Here is a 14,440-nt window from a genome sequence, read left to right as displayed (position 1 = left end):
TTGAACTTTCTCAAATGTATATATGGAATCATATAGCAGGTACAGCTTTGTCTGGTTTCTTTGACTCCCGGTAATAAATATAGTTCTATATTTCTGAGTGTATTGTACTATGTACACTGTATATTATAATCGGCTGGCCCACTTTGGGAATGAATGTTTGAATATATTCTTATTTGCATTCTGTTGCTATGGTAAACACTGTGACCAAACCCAGCTAACACGACTTAATCCCAGGCCATCGCTGAGGGAATTCATGGCCTGTTACGCATAGGCATAAGATGGTAAATATGCATTCTCCTAAAGTTCATGTTGCCTTATTGTGCGTGTACCCTCACCCAGCTTACTATCCCCAGTTTCGGGAATGTTTTAGGCTTTGTTTGACCACAAAAGGGGAGTTACTAAAAGGATTTCTAAGAAGGGAGCTACAGCTTGGAGTGACCTGCTTGCTTTGTTTGGAGAGGGGTGTACTGTTTCTCCTTTCCCATGGAGTCCAAGGTTGTTGAGTGCACTATTGCATATCAACAACAACAAAGTTACAAGTATATGAGACACTTGTCTGAAACCTGCACAGTACAATGCTCCTCGGAACAGTGGCTGAATGTGCTTGAGATGGCATGTCTCAGGAGGATTCTAGGCGTCACATGAAGAGATAAGAAACATCTCCATCTACAGAAGTAAACTATAGGATACAGCAACGGTGCTTGAGATACTTTGACCATGCTATGAGAATGAGTAACAGCAGATACCTGAAGAGCACAGCTTGGAGGAGTGCACAGGATAAGGCGAAGAGGAAGGCCCCCCCCAAAAAAAATGCTGGATAGTCACTCAGTATAAAGGAAGACTGTGGAACCTTGGGTACGACAATAACCCAAGCATCTAGGACTGCCCAGGACAGGAACAACTGGAGAACCGCCATAAACGTGCTGCCCATGTGTGTTAAGCATTGCTGGGGCATAAATGATGACGAAAAATGATGTCTAGAGCATAAGGCAAGCAGTGGCCTGGGCTACTAAGCCTTCCCCATGCTTGCCTGCATCACGAGTCCGTGCACTAATGTGTCATTTCCGCTCCCCTTCCTACTTCAAGTCCCAACACCCACTTCTTGACCACGCAGACACCAGCTCCACGGTAGAACTAACTACTAGGGTTTCAGTATCGTTCCACTGATCCTGACTGTCAGATGCCAGGCACACGGGCTTGAGGGGAAATGGACCCTCATGAACTTCCTAAGGAAGCCTAAGTAATTGACAGAACAGCGGGAGCTTTGGCAGCCAGGCACAGTTGGGCAGCACAGAGTCTGAATGGCAGATTCTTTTCCCACCATCTTTATGACAGCCACCGTCTTTGATTTTCAGTATTTGAGTGGTCTGTGTCATAGCACACTTGATGAACGCACCTGACTCCCACCCTGTCTCATGGGATCCTGTCTACCTGCTTCCACCTGGAGCTGGCCAGAGGACTCCTGGCCAGAGCATTTAGGTGAAAGGTGAGCTAGCGCATATGGTGAGCACGAGGGTTGGAGGCTGGGACTGTTGTATCCTGGGATAGAGCCAGTGCCCTTCCCTGTGATTGTTGGCTAGTCTAGACGGGTCCACATGGGATAGAGTCCAGGAGAAGGAAGAGCAAGTGTAATTTGATGTCTTAGGCTCTTTAAGTGTTGGGGGGTATCTGGAAGTCCTTAGTGAATTAGGTTTTATTCACAAGTCTGGCCTTTGATGCTCCCCAGAGCCCAGTTAGCCAAAGGCCTTTGGGTTTTCAGGTGTGACTGGGTATGGCTTGGCCTGTGGTACACCAGATGACATCCACAGGTGGTGGCTGGCTCAGCTGCACACCGTCAAAGCCTCCAGCTCAGACCAGTGAGCTCACCAGCCTCGTGGAGCATCCTCCATGCCTACTGCCCCAATGCCAGGCCCTTGCTGCCAGTGTTGCTGCATGTTAGCTCTACGTATGCCTTCCATTGTTCACTGGAAGGTAGATCTGGAATCTTTTTTTTTTAATTTATTTATTCTATGTGTCTTTTACATTATGTGTCTTTGCATCTGCCCTCTACCCCTGTTACACCCCCCCCCAATAAAACAAAATTGAAGAGAAAAAAGGAAAGAAATAAAGGGGAAAAGTTAAAAAAATCTTGTCATGGAAGCTGCAGTGTGACTTAGTCATGCCGAAACCCCCTTCTTCCAGGTATCTTATAAGTGCTTATTGCAGTCATTGGTCTGCTTCAAGGCCTCTGGTTTCTACTACACTGTCGATGCTGGGCCCTCACTAGGACTCTTCCTGTTGCTGCCCTGTTTTCTGGAGACCCTGCAGCTTTGGGTCTGCGGGTCAGGTTCCTTCACGTGTTCCAGCAGGTCATAGGTGGGGTAGATGTAGGGGTGGAGCAAGTCCTAACTCTGGGTCTGGGCTTGAGCAGCTGTCAGTTTGGTCTCCCAGTGAGAAATGGGGACAACTCTTCCATGTTTACATCTTCGGGGCTAGCTCGCCCACACATGCGCCAACAGAGAGCTGGGTCTTAGAGCTTTCTCCGAAGTTGCTGCACTGACCAAGCTGTGTCAGCACAAAGTGTAGGAGGGATGTGGCCTGGGAGCACCTTCTTGTTCTGGAGGTTTCCATCTTGCTCCTGGATAACAGCTGTCAACAGCATGTGTGGGATGCATACACTGGTGCTCAGCCGTGCTGAGTGTCAGCTCCAGCCCCAGGAAGATTCTCCAGGCAATGGTGGGCATCATCCCTGGTATTCAGCCATGCTGAGTGTCAGCTCCAGCCCCAGGAAGATTCTCCAGGCGATGGTGGGCATTCCTTTGGCCAGCCCAGGGTAGAAGAGTGTTTCCTGGCTTTTAGTATAGCAGACAGAATAATGGCCCCAGAGATATGTGTGTTATAATCTCTGAGGAGGAAATAAAGTTGTGGGTAGAATTGAGGTGTTTGACAGATTATTCTGGATTATCGGGGTGGGGGTGAGGTGGGCAATGAAATTATAAGAGTCCTTTAAATGCAGAAAGAGGGAGGAGGAATTCAAAGACAGTTAAGTGACGATAGAAAACTCTGAAGAAAGAAGGGCCACTAGAGATGCAACAGCCATCCTGTGTCCAGGAAGGAAAGGGCCAAAATCTGCAGGATAATCAGCCATTGAAAATGTCCCATCTTAGAAACAGCTTACCTCCAGACTTCAGGGTATGCAAAAGAAAAATGAAAAAAAAAAAAACCCACTAAAACACCACAGTGATTTCCACTCTGGTCAAGTCCTGCCATGCCACACTAGAAAAACAATCTTTGCGGTTTGTTTCACACTTAGCACAGCTCTCCATCCAGGGTCACTGATGGTACTCGTTTCTTTTCAGCTGTCTTAGATTTTCTAATTCTGTGAGTACCTTGGCGCCAAAGACAATTTTACTCATCTCGGTGACCCCCAAAGTCTACTGCTGAGCCTGGATCCTAAGAGCGTACTAACAACTTCCTGGTACTTTGTTCAATGAGTGAATGTGGGGATGGGGAGGAATGGGGGGCCCAGCAGAGAGACAGTAGCAACTGAGAATCCAGGCCAGAGGGAACCAGCCTCCAATCAGAGAAATGGATGGGTGAGGCCAGTAAAGGAGGACACTACAGGATGGAGATTGCTGTCAGATCTTGAAAGTGAGGTGGGTTTGGGAATCCACTAGCTTATGACTGGGGCAAGCCCTTCAGCCCTGTGAGTTTCTCTGTCATCTGCAGAGTGAACAGCAGGAGAGTGCAATGTGTACAGAATGCTCGTCCCGTGCTAGAGTGCAGTGTGTACAGAATGCCCGTCCTGTGGTAGAGTGCAGTGTGTACAGAATGCCCGTCCCGTGCTAGAGTGCAGTGTGTACAGAATGCTCGTCCCGTGCTACAGTGCACCGTGTACAGAATGCCTGTCCCAAGCTACAGTGCAGTGTGTACAGAATGCCCGTCCCGTGCTCTTAGAGTGCAGTGTGTACAGAATGCTCGTCCCGTGCTCTTAGAGTGCAGTGTGTACAGAATGCCCGTCCTGTGGTAGAGTGCAGTGTGTACAGAATGCTCATCCCATGCTAGAGTGCACCGTGTACAGAATGCCCGTCCTGTGGTAGAGTGCACTGTGTACAGAATGCTCGCCCCGTGCTAGAGTGCAGTGTGTACAGAATGCCCGTCCTTTGGTAGAGTGCACCATGTACAGAATGCCTGTCCCGCGCTAGAGTGCACTGTGTACAGAATGCTCGTCCCGTGCTAGAGTACATGTGTACAGAATGCTCGTCCCGCGCTAGAGTGCACTGTGTACAGAATGCTCATCCCGTGCTAGAGTGCAGTGTGTACAGAATGCCTGTTCCATGCTACAGTGCAGTGTGTACAGAATTCTCGTCCCGTGCTAGAGTGCAGTGTGTACAGAATGCCCGTCCTGTGGTAGAGTGCAGTGTGTACAGAATGCTCATCCCGTGCTAGAGTGCACCGTGTACAGAATGCCTGTCCTGTGGTAGAGTGCAGTGTGTACAGAATGCCCGTCCTTTGGTAGAGTGCACCATGTACAGAATGCCTGTCCCGCGCTAGAGTGCACTGTGTACAGAATGCTCGTCCCGTGCTAGAGTACATGTGTACAGAATGCTCGTCCTGTGATAGAGTACACCGTGTACAGAATGCTCGTCCCGCACTAGAGTGCACTGTGTACAGAATGCTCATCTCGTGCTAGAGTGCAGTGTGTACAGAATGCCCGTCCCATGCTACAGTGCAGTGTGTACAGAATTCTCGTCCCGTGCTAGAGTGCAGTGTGTACAGAATGCCCGTCCTGTGGTAGAGTGCAGTGTGTACAGAATGCCCGTCCTGTGGTAGAGTGCAGTGTGTACAGAATGCTCATCCCGTGCTAGAGTGCAGTGTGTACAGAACGCTCGTCCCGTGTTAGAGTACATGTGTACAGAATGCTCGTCCTGTGGTAGAGTAGGCCTGCTTAGTCACACAGGTCATCGCTGGCCGGACTGTAGAGAAGGAAGAAGCATCTTCCGACCGTCTATCCAAGACAAGATAGGATAGTAGGGAAGTGTGAAGGTTATGGAGAGAAGAAGGTAAAAATTCACAGGAGCGGGGAGTCCAGCTGGTGGGAGTGTGCAGAGTAACTTCAAGATGTTAGCATCCTTCTCTATTCCTGGAAAGAAAGACTATTTAAGTGAGCTTCAGAGAAACAGAATTAGAGGCAGCCTGCTCTTTGTTGGTTTGTGCCAACTGCTTATACGGCTTTGATTATAGTTTTCAACGAGTCCTAGGAGGCTTGGGGTCAGAAAAAAAAGAGTCAGATGTGTTCAGGTTTAATATGAAGAATTGAACGCCACTCTGGGGGCACAGTAGAAGTCTCGAGAGGGTTGTGCCTAGCAGATTTCTACAGTTAATGAAGCCCAACAGCTAGATAACAGGAATTGTGATGGAGGGCCATCAGCCACAAGAGAGCAAAGGATGCTGCAGGGCCAGGCATGTGACACAGCAGAGGGGAGGCCACTCCTTTACCGGATCACTGGGGACAGTGACAAAACCCCTCTTTACTGAGGTCCTCAGGGGGTCAAGTGTTGCTTTAATCTTGATTTCTTTTTTTGTGGGGTGGCCCGATTATGTGCTCATTTTTAGGAGGAGATTAACACCTACCAACCAGTAGGAGGTAGAATCGGGGTTCAGGTGCATAAGGTTGCCAGATGTAGCCATCTCCTCTTCCTCTGTCACCCAGTGCGTAGTATCGCTGCACAGACGCTCATCTGGGCAGTGTGTGCGTGCATCTGCATTCAGAAGGACCTTCGTGCCTCACGCTCATCTGGGCAGTGTGCGCGTGCATCTGCATTCAGAAGGACCTTCCTGCCTCACACTCATCTGGAAGCCTGCTAATCAGAAGGAACAGAGCATCACAGCTATCCTGAGCTGAAGACAAGAAAGCCAGGGGGAACGTTCAGGCAGAGCTCAGTGAAGAAAGCCCGCCACACACGAGGCGAGACATGGGGCACACTATTCTGGGCGTTGCTGTGAGGGTGAGCCCAGGTAAGACAAGCTTTTAAGTTGATGGGCTGTTTTTTCTAATACTCTACACTAGTGAGAGTGGGTTCCACACATAGAACTGAAAACTTGAATGGAGCAAGGACACTACACCACCTGAGAGGCTCCCACCCACAGCCATCTGGCTTGAGCAGAGCAGATGACACCGGAGAGGCCCTCTATCTACACCTCATGGCCCATGGGTGCCACTTTAATAAGCAAGTATGTGTTAGAGAGATGGGAGAGGAGAAGAAGAAGGGTTTATGCACTATGAGGAGAGGTGGAGCTGGAGATGAGAGGGTGATAAGGGATAGCCTGATGTGCTAGCCTATGCTGCCACCTGAGGCCATGGAGTTGCCCTGGCTTGTGCTGCCACTAAGAGCCATGTCCGGGTCCATGACCCTGCAGCAGCGGGGGTCTGGATCAATATCCGTGGCCCACGTTACCATCAACGGCCATGTGGATATTCCTGCCTAGGCTGCCCATATTGATATCAGGGAGCTGTGCAGAATGGTCTCACCCCTCGTCAGCTGGGTGGTGATGTGTGGGCATGGGAGAGATGCCCCTCACTACCTTTGTTAGGTGGAGAGATGTGCCTCACTACCTGTGTTAGGTGGGAGAGATGCCACTCACTTACCTGTGTTAGGTGGAGAGATGGCCCTGCCCCTCACTGGCTACAGCACTCAGGATAGTGGGCCCTGCACGATGGAGCTGATCCTGTTGATGGGGTGAGCTGGCTCCAAGAGCATTAGAGCGGGTGAGCTGATCCTGCCCCTCACCAGGGCCCAGATCCAGGGCTTTGAGTTGATCCACCCCAATATCTGCCTCGTCTAAAAACCGCTGGAGCTGACTGAAGGGGCCAGTCCTACAGATCTCCAAGACACAGGGCAACAACGGGATACTCAAGAGGAGTCCCAGTGAGGACCCAGTACAGATGGTGCAGCAGAAGCCAGAGGCCTGGAGCCGGACCAATGACTCATCGCAGTGAACGCTTGCAAGGAAAACTGTTTGGGCTGATGGGGGGGCGGGGGGGGGACGGGACTGTGTGAAACACCGTGACACACCCTCGCTTCCACGGCTAGATTTTTGTTTGTCTTAATTGAATTTTAATTGATTAATATTGTTTTCTTTGGGGGGAAGGTTGCAAGGGCAGAGGGAAGATATGGAGGGATGCGGAGATGAGTGGGAATGGGGTGAACAGTGTGAAACTCACAAACAATAAAAAGTTAAACAAACAAAAGCACTATACCAACCTAGGCCAATTGATGAGGTTCAAATTCAGTGAGAGGACCTGTCTCAAAGACTGAAGATGGAAGAACTGGAGAGCTGGACTCGTTCAGAACCCTGGCTGCTCTCCCAGAGGGCCCAGGTTCAAGTCTCAGCACTCACATGGCTGGCTTAGGACTGTCTAACTCAGTGTTCTTCTCTGGCCTTCAAGGGCAGTCACACGGTTCAGAGTCACATACAGGAAAAATGTCCATACTCATAAATTAACAGCCATAACACAAAAGGTGGAGAGTGATCAAAACAAAAACAAACAAAAACAAAAAACGGACACCTGATGTCCACCTCTGGCCGCACGTGCACCCACACACACCTGCACACACTAAAAGTAGCAAGTACACACACCACACCATATACACATGCAAATAAATCCTAACAGGTTTTGTTTGCCGTTTAAAAATGTGTATGTGCCTTATATGTGTAAGTGTATGTGAAATATGTATGAATATGTGTAAGATAAATATGTGTGTATATGTATGTATAAGGTTTCTAATGTGAAGAAACACCATGACCACAGCAACTCTTATAAGGAAAACATTTAACTGGGTGGCTTGCAGTTTAGAGGCTTAGTCCATTATCGTCATGGTGGGGCATGGCAGCACACAGGCAGACATGGTGCTGGAGGAGGAGCTGAGGAGTCTACGTCCTGATCCCAAGGCGATGGGAAGTGAACTGACTGTCACACTGAGCAAAGCTTGAGCAAAGGGACCTCAAAACCCACCCCCACTGTGGCATGCTTCCTCCAACAAGGCCACACCTTCTAATAGTGCCACTTCCTATGGGCTTGTGGGGGGTCGATTTCATCCAAACTACCGCAGTATGTATGTATACCATGCACATGCCTGCACCTCAGGGGCTAGACAAGGGCACAGATCCCTTGGAGCTGGAACACCTGGTGTGAGTGTTGGGAACCAAGCTAGGGTCCTTTGTAAAGTAGAAAGTGCCCTTAAATGATGAAGCCATCTTCCCAGCCCCATGTTTGTCATTTTTTTCTTGGAACTTGATCACACAGTTCTCAAGTGTCAATTTGGAGATGATAACATTGGTTTCTGATATCAAAAGACCGAAGGAGCCTGAGTCTAAAGCAGTGCCCAAGTGAGATGTGTTGGTGGGAGAGTGTTTCCTGTTCTCCAGAGCTGCCCAGATACACGGGGTTACCTGCAGAAGCACACCCAGGGTTCTACAACACCACAGGAGCGAAAAGAAGCCTTCTTACCGCCACCAGCTGCATCACCGTCCTAGGGTCCTTTAACTTCTAATGCCTCCAACATTCCCGTGTTCAGACACTAGGGGGAGGTAAGAGACAATGCATATAAGCAAACTTGGTCTTGGAAAATAGTTTTCTTGAAAATAATGCTTAGGAACTTAGCATAGGGGAGCAGAGGTTTGTTTTCAGGGCTGCTGCTCTCCTTATCAAGGTTAGAGCTTTGGTCACACAAAGGCATCTTCCACTGTCTTCAGTGTTTTAGATCTGCAGCCTTCCTATTCTCTGACTTTTTGCCTGTCTCCCTATGGAGCGCTACCCGTGGCCATTTCGTCTTTCTCTGGGGTGCCTCAGTCTCCATTCCACTCCGTTGCCATCTGAGCAACAGTCCTGCAAGGTTCCAAGTGGTGGCTCGCATGGGGTCTCTGAGCTTAGCCTGTCTGGATACTGTGTATTCTATTTTGGATGATTCCAGGTCATTTCATCCCCACTTCTCTTCCTGTGGTGATTCATTCTTTTCTCATTCTATTGTTTTGAAATTCCACATCTGTTTTCATTTCCATTCTACCTGGTGGAAAGAACTGCCAGGCCGTGTTCCAGGCCTGTGATACCAACCAGCTCATGCCTAGTTAGCCGTGAGGTATGGCAGACCCCTGCCATGCCAGGAGAGGTCGTAACTAGAGGCTGACCTGCTCCCCTGATGGGAAAGGGCTGCTTACTTTGTAGCACTGATTTGCTGTCTCTTGGCTCAGTTGTTCTTGTGGTTGGCCACAGTCTCTTTTCTCCATTCTTCAAAAGTTCTGTGACCATGCCCTCACTGCAGGGAATGCTCCACTCCCCCAGGTAAGCGTGACACCCCCATCGCAGCCTCAGTGGCTTCTCTGTGGTTTTCCTGGACTAAAGCCACACAGCATGTCTGGCCTGCTATTGCTCTTAGGGCCATTCTGTGGACAGGTATAAACACCAGGACTGTGTTCTGGGCGTGAGACACCTGAGATTGGGGCAGGCCTGGCTAGGGCCTGGTGAGGGCCTCTTTTGGGTTGCAGCTGGCCTGCTTCTTGTGTCCATGAAGGTAGGTGCCTGCCCACTTCTCTTCCTGTGCTAAAAAAGAAAGCAAGATGGCAGTTGGCCCCTTTTGCTTGGCTACCAATCGCACTGATAAGGGCTTGACTTTCATGGCCTGTGCGTCTCCCAGAGCCCACACTTCTCCTCTTTTGTTTTGTTTTGTTATTTGAGACGGGTTCTTTCTATGTAGTTTTAGCTGTCCTGGAACTTACTGTGTAGATCAGGATGGCCTCAAACTCAGAGATCCATCTCCCTCTGCCTTACAAGTGCTGGGATTAAAGGTATGTGCCACCACACCCAGTCCCAAGGCCATCACACCCAGCCCAAGGCCTATACCTCTTAACACATCACACCGGGAGTTAGAATCTGGGGAACACTGGTATCTAATCCCTAACAGGCTGCCCAAGGGAAGCATGACTGTTCTTTTTCTCTTTTTTTTTCCTTTTTTTATTTCAGTGAAGTGAGTCAGTTTGCTTGAGCCTCCATGAACTGCAGGGCCCAGCTCCCTCTTGGTTGCCTCTCTTACATCAGGGCTAGCAGAGGTCGGCTTGCATAGTGGCCCCAGATTTCTCTTGAAAACCCCTGCTCTTTCCAGACAATTATCCTAGTTAGGTTTAATTGTCAGTTTGACAAAGCCCAGAGTCACCTGAAGGAATGCTTCTAGTTTTATGTCAGCTTGACACAAGCTAGAGCCATCTGAAAGAGGGAATCTCTATTGAGAAAATGCCCCTGAAGATCCAGCTGTAAGGCATTTTCTTAATTGGCAATAAATGGGGGAGGTCTCAGCCTATTGTGGATGGGGTCATCCCTGGGCTGGTGGTTCTGGGTTCTATAAGAAAGCAGATTGAGCAAGCCAGTACACAGCATTCCTTCAGGGCCTCTGCGTCAGCTCCTACCTCCAGGTTCCTGCCTTGCTTGAGTTCCCGTCTTGACTGTTCAGTGATGAGCAGTGGTGTGGAAATGTGAGTGAAATAAACCCTGTCCTCGCCTTGCTTTGGTCATGGTGTCACCACAGCTATAGCAGCTCTAAGTAGGAAGCCTCATCTGAGATACTGCCTAAATCAGATTGGCCTGTGGCTGTGTCTCTGGGGGGACTGTTGAAGGGGGCGAGCTCAGCCCACTGTAGGTGGTACCCTTTCCGGAGCCTGCTCTTTCATTCCTGGCTTCCCAGACCCAAATAATCACATAGGAACTATATTAATTGCAACACTGTTTGGCCTATTATGTCAGACTTCTTATTAACTAACTCTTACACCTTAAATTAACCCATTTCTATTCATCTGTGTATTACCATGAGGCTGTGGCCTACAGGTATGATTCTGGCAGCATCTTTCTCCTTCAGCAGCTACATGGCATCTCTTCGACTCTGCCTACTCTCTCTCTATCTCTCTTGCAGCCTGGCTATGTTCTGCCCTGCCATAGGCCAAAGTAGCTTTATTCATTAATCAATAAAAGCAACACATATACAGAAGGACATCACTATGGTTCCTGTATCCAGGTTCCTGTTTGAATTCCTCCTGATGGACTGTAACTGAAACAAACCCTTTCCTCCCTAAGATGCTTTTGGTCAGAATGTTTTTTATCAGCAACAGAAAAAAAGCTAGAACAACATCTGAGAATCCAGTAGTAATAGTTGTGCTTGCTTCCCATAGCTTTCTGGATTATTTGCCAGGCATAGGATTCTTTTTGGTGTTTTTTGGTTTTTCAAGACAGGGTTTCTCTGTAGCTTTGGAGCCTGTCCTGGAACTAGCTCTTATAGACCAGGTTGGCCTTGAACTCACAGAGATCCGCCTGCCTCTGCCTCCCGAGCGCTGTATTAAAGGTGTGCACAACCACCGCCCGGCTGCAGATGGTATTCTTAAGCCACCGGTAGATACCGTATGTATGTCGACCATGGCTTGGCCAAGGGTGAGTCTCTGTTGGCTTGTCATTTTTATAGCTCTTTCTGTTATCAGTCCTTCAAGGTCCTTTCTGTTTATTTCTTCAAGCTCTTCCTTCTATTTTAAGATCCACTATACTGTGCTCAAAACTGAAGGATATAGGATTTACTTAAGGTGTTCTTTTGGCCAAGCAAACAAAACTCTCAGTTCATACTTATACAAAATAAAAGGAAAGAGAGAATGGAACAACTTCTTCAAAAAATAGGTATTCTTATTTTATGTGTATGGGTATTTTACCTGCACAGATTTGTGTGCACCACATGTGCACACAGAAGCCAGAGGAGGGTGCTGAATCCCCGGGAACTATATTTCCCGCCAATTGTGAAGCACCTTGTGGGTACTGGACTGAATTTTGGTCCTCTGTAAGAGCAGCCAGTGGTCGCAGCCACTGAGCCATCAGTCCCTGGAAGGCACCCCCCACCACTTTTTTTTTTTTAATAGAAGAATGGCAGTTAATCAATACAAAGGAATGGTAGAATTGAAAAGTGCTATTTCAGTCATCTCTATAATAATTCAGGAAAGAATTTTAGTACATACTAAAGTCACTGAGTGAAAGGCTGTTTAGAAGAGCATATTCAGTCTCAAAGTATTGTCTCATAGAAGCTTACTAAGTACACAAGAAAAGGTGCCCTTTGGTGCTGGTGAAATCTGGCAAACACTGCTTACTTAAATGACCAGACTTCACTTCCGTGGTGGCTGTGTGTGGATACAACACTGCCTACATAATATTCCTGCCCCAAATGCAAATCTGAACCTAACAGAGAAGAAACAATTACAGAAATCCAAATGAAGGGATATTCTGAAAAACAGCTGACCTAGACATTTCAAAAAGTCATTGGTAAATCACAACCCATCAATATGCGAAGTTGTGGAACACAGTCCCAATGGGAACACCTACAGAACACTCCCACACCTAAGGCTCAGGAAACATTAAGGAAGAAGGGCCGGAAAGGTTGTGTCAGAGGGATTGGTGAGCCTGCTATGAGAGTGTGTCTCATAATAATATCAGAAGCTACACACATAATGCTTCAACCACACAGCTGCTCACACATGACCTGAACAAAGACAACAACAACAGACCGGCCAAAGTGGATAAAGAAAAGCCCATGGGGGCAACCCTGCACAAAGACATGCAGGCAACTAAGGAGTGAATGCTGGGAGTGGTGGAAACCATCTTCCTCGGGAAAAGCATGGCAACTGGTTACCCAACACCACATGGTCCATCCCTAAAACATACCTACATGTACAACTATACCCAACAGCACATGGTCCGTCCCTGAAACATACCTACATGTACAGTTATACCCAACACCAAATGGTCTGTCCCTAAAACATACCTCATGTAGTTATACCCAACACCACATGGTCCGTCCCTATAATATACCTACATGTACAGTTACACCGACTGAGTAGGTTGTATTTAGAAAAAATACGTATATACATTTATGCCTATAGCAACAATAAATGAAAAAAAAAAAGGCCTTGAATTTGAAAGAGAGCAAGGAGAGGTATATGAGAGGGTTTGGAGGGAGGAGAGGGTTAGGATAAATGATATAGTTACACAAAAAGTCAGTAGTATAAAAGTCCCAGATTACAAGAGATCAGCAAGGCATTCAATAACTATTGTCTAAGCCATTATCAGAACAGTGTAAGGAAAATTGAGGAAATCACAGTAGTATATCCATACTCAAAATCACAGTTTAGTTAATAAAGGAAAAATTAAAAATAAACAAAACATAATTCATTATTTATGTATATTCTTACCCCTAGTCCTCAGTAACTATGAGAGACAACACCCATGGGTTCCAAAGATTTTGATAACTCATCACATTAGCAGGTTACTGATGGATCAGGGCTGCAGGATAAGGACTCAGAAGCCTTGTTCTCACAGCCCTGAGCAGGGGCAGAAGTGGGGGTTCATAAGCACAAAACCCACAAATAGTTGTTGCCAAGTTATAGTTACAATTTTCACCAATCAGGACTTAGATGTTAAGGGCTTCCTCGAATGTTCCATCATTGTCAGCTGATATGCACGCCTTTCAGTTCAACCAATCAAATTCATCTCTTCCTTCAGTTGTTAGGAGCAGCCATGATGTTCCTAAAGAACTAAATATGCATACCGACTATTCCTGTGGTTTAGGGAGGAGACTGGTCAGGCATTGGGAAGTCCTCAGCTCCCCTAGGGCTTGGGAACCTGAACTCTATTTCACCCTGCAGGTAAAATGGAGCCTGAGGTCAAAATGGCAGTATTCAGACCAAGGTGCTTTTGCCTGCTTGGATTGCTTGGTTTCTCAGGATTGTGAGACTCGCCCTTTATGGCTCCCTGTTCTCTTGGATTCCTACTGAAGACAAGGGCAGAGGATGTTTTACAGTGGGTTCCTTTCCATCCATCCTCACCTAATGGCCAGCCTCAGTTTGTTCCCAGTCACCTGAGCTAATGGGTGATGGCGATGGCAAAGACCACGGTCTCCCCTCCAGGTTCCTGCCTTGAGTTCCTGCTCCAGTATCTCTCACTAATGGATTGTTGCCTGGAATGGGAAGCTGAAGTGAACTCCTTTGTTGCTTAAATTGGTGCTTATCTCAGTAACAGACAAGCAAGCATCAGCCACTTAGAGAGGCAGACACATAAGGACCCTTTGGTCCCTAATCTTCAGATTCTGTCCATCCCGTTGATGGGTTAAAAGCTGAAGACAACTATGTTGACAATAACTGTCTGGGATTGAGGGGAAATGGTTTCCTTTCACCAAGTATCCTGTCATTTTCTCGGACACATCTCAGGTGCCTTTGTTCTCTTGCCTTCCCTTAAGTCTCCAAGGACTGCACAGTCTCGGTCTTGAATATTGATTCTGGCAAGGCTCTGATGTAAAGCTGATGCCTGAGGCGAACATTTAGAGTCTCTGCTTCTGCTACCTTCTGGACATGATTGAACATCATACCACAGGGTGTGGGATCCTGG

Source organism: Chionomys nivalis, chromosome 12 (assembly GCF_950005125.1).
Source record: "Chionomys nivalis chromosome 12, mChiNiv1.1, whole genome shotgun sequence".
In the NCBI taxonomy this organism is placed as follows: Eukaryota; Metazoa; Chordata; class Mammalia; order Rodentia; family Cricetidae; genus Chionomys; species Chionomys nivalis.
The sequence above is the reverse complement of the archived record's forward strand: the minus strand, read 5'-3'. Positions refer to the sequence as shown.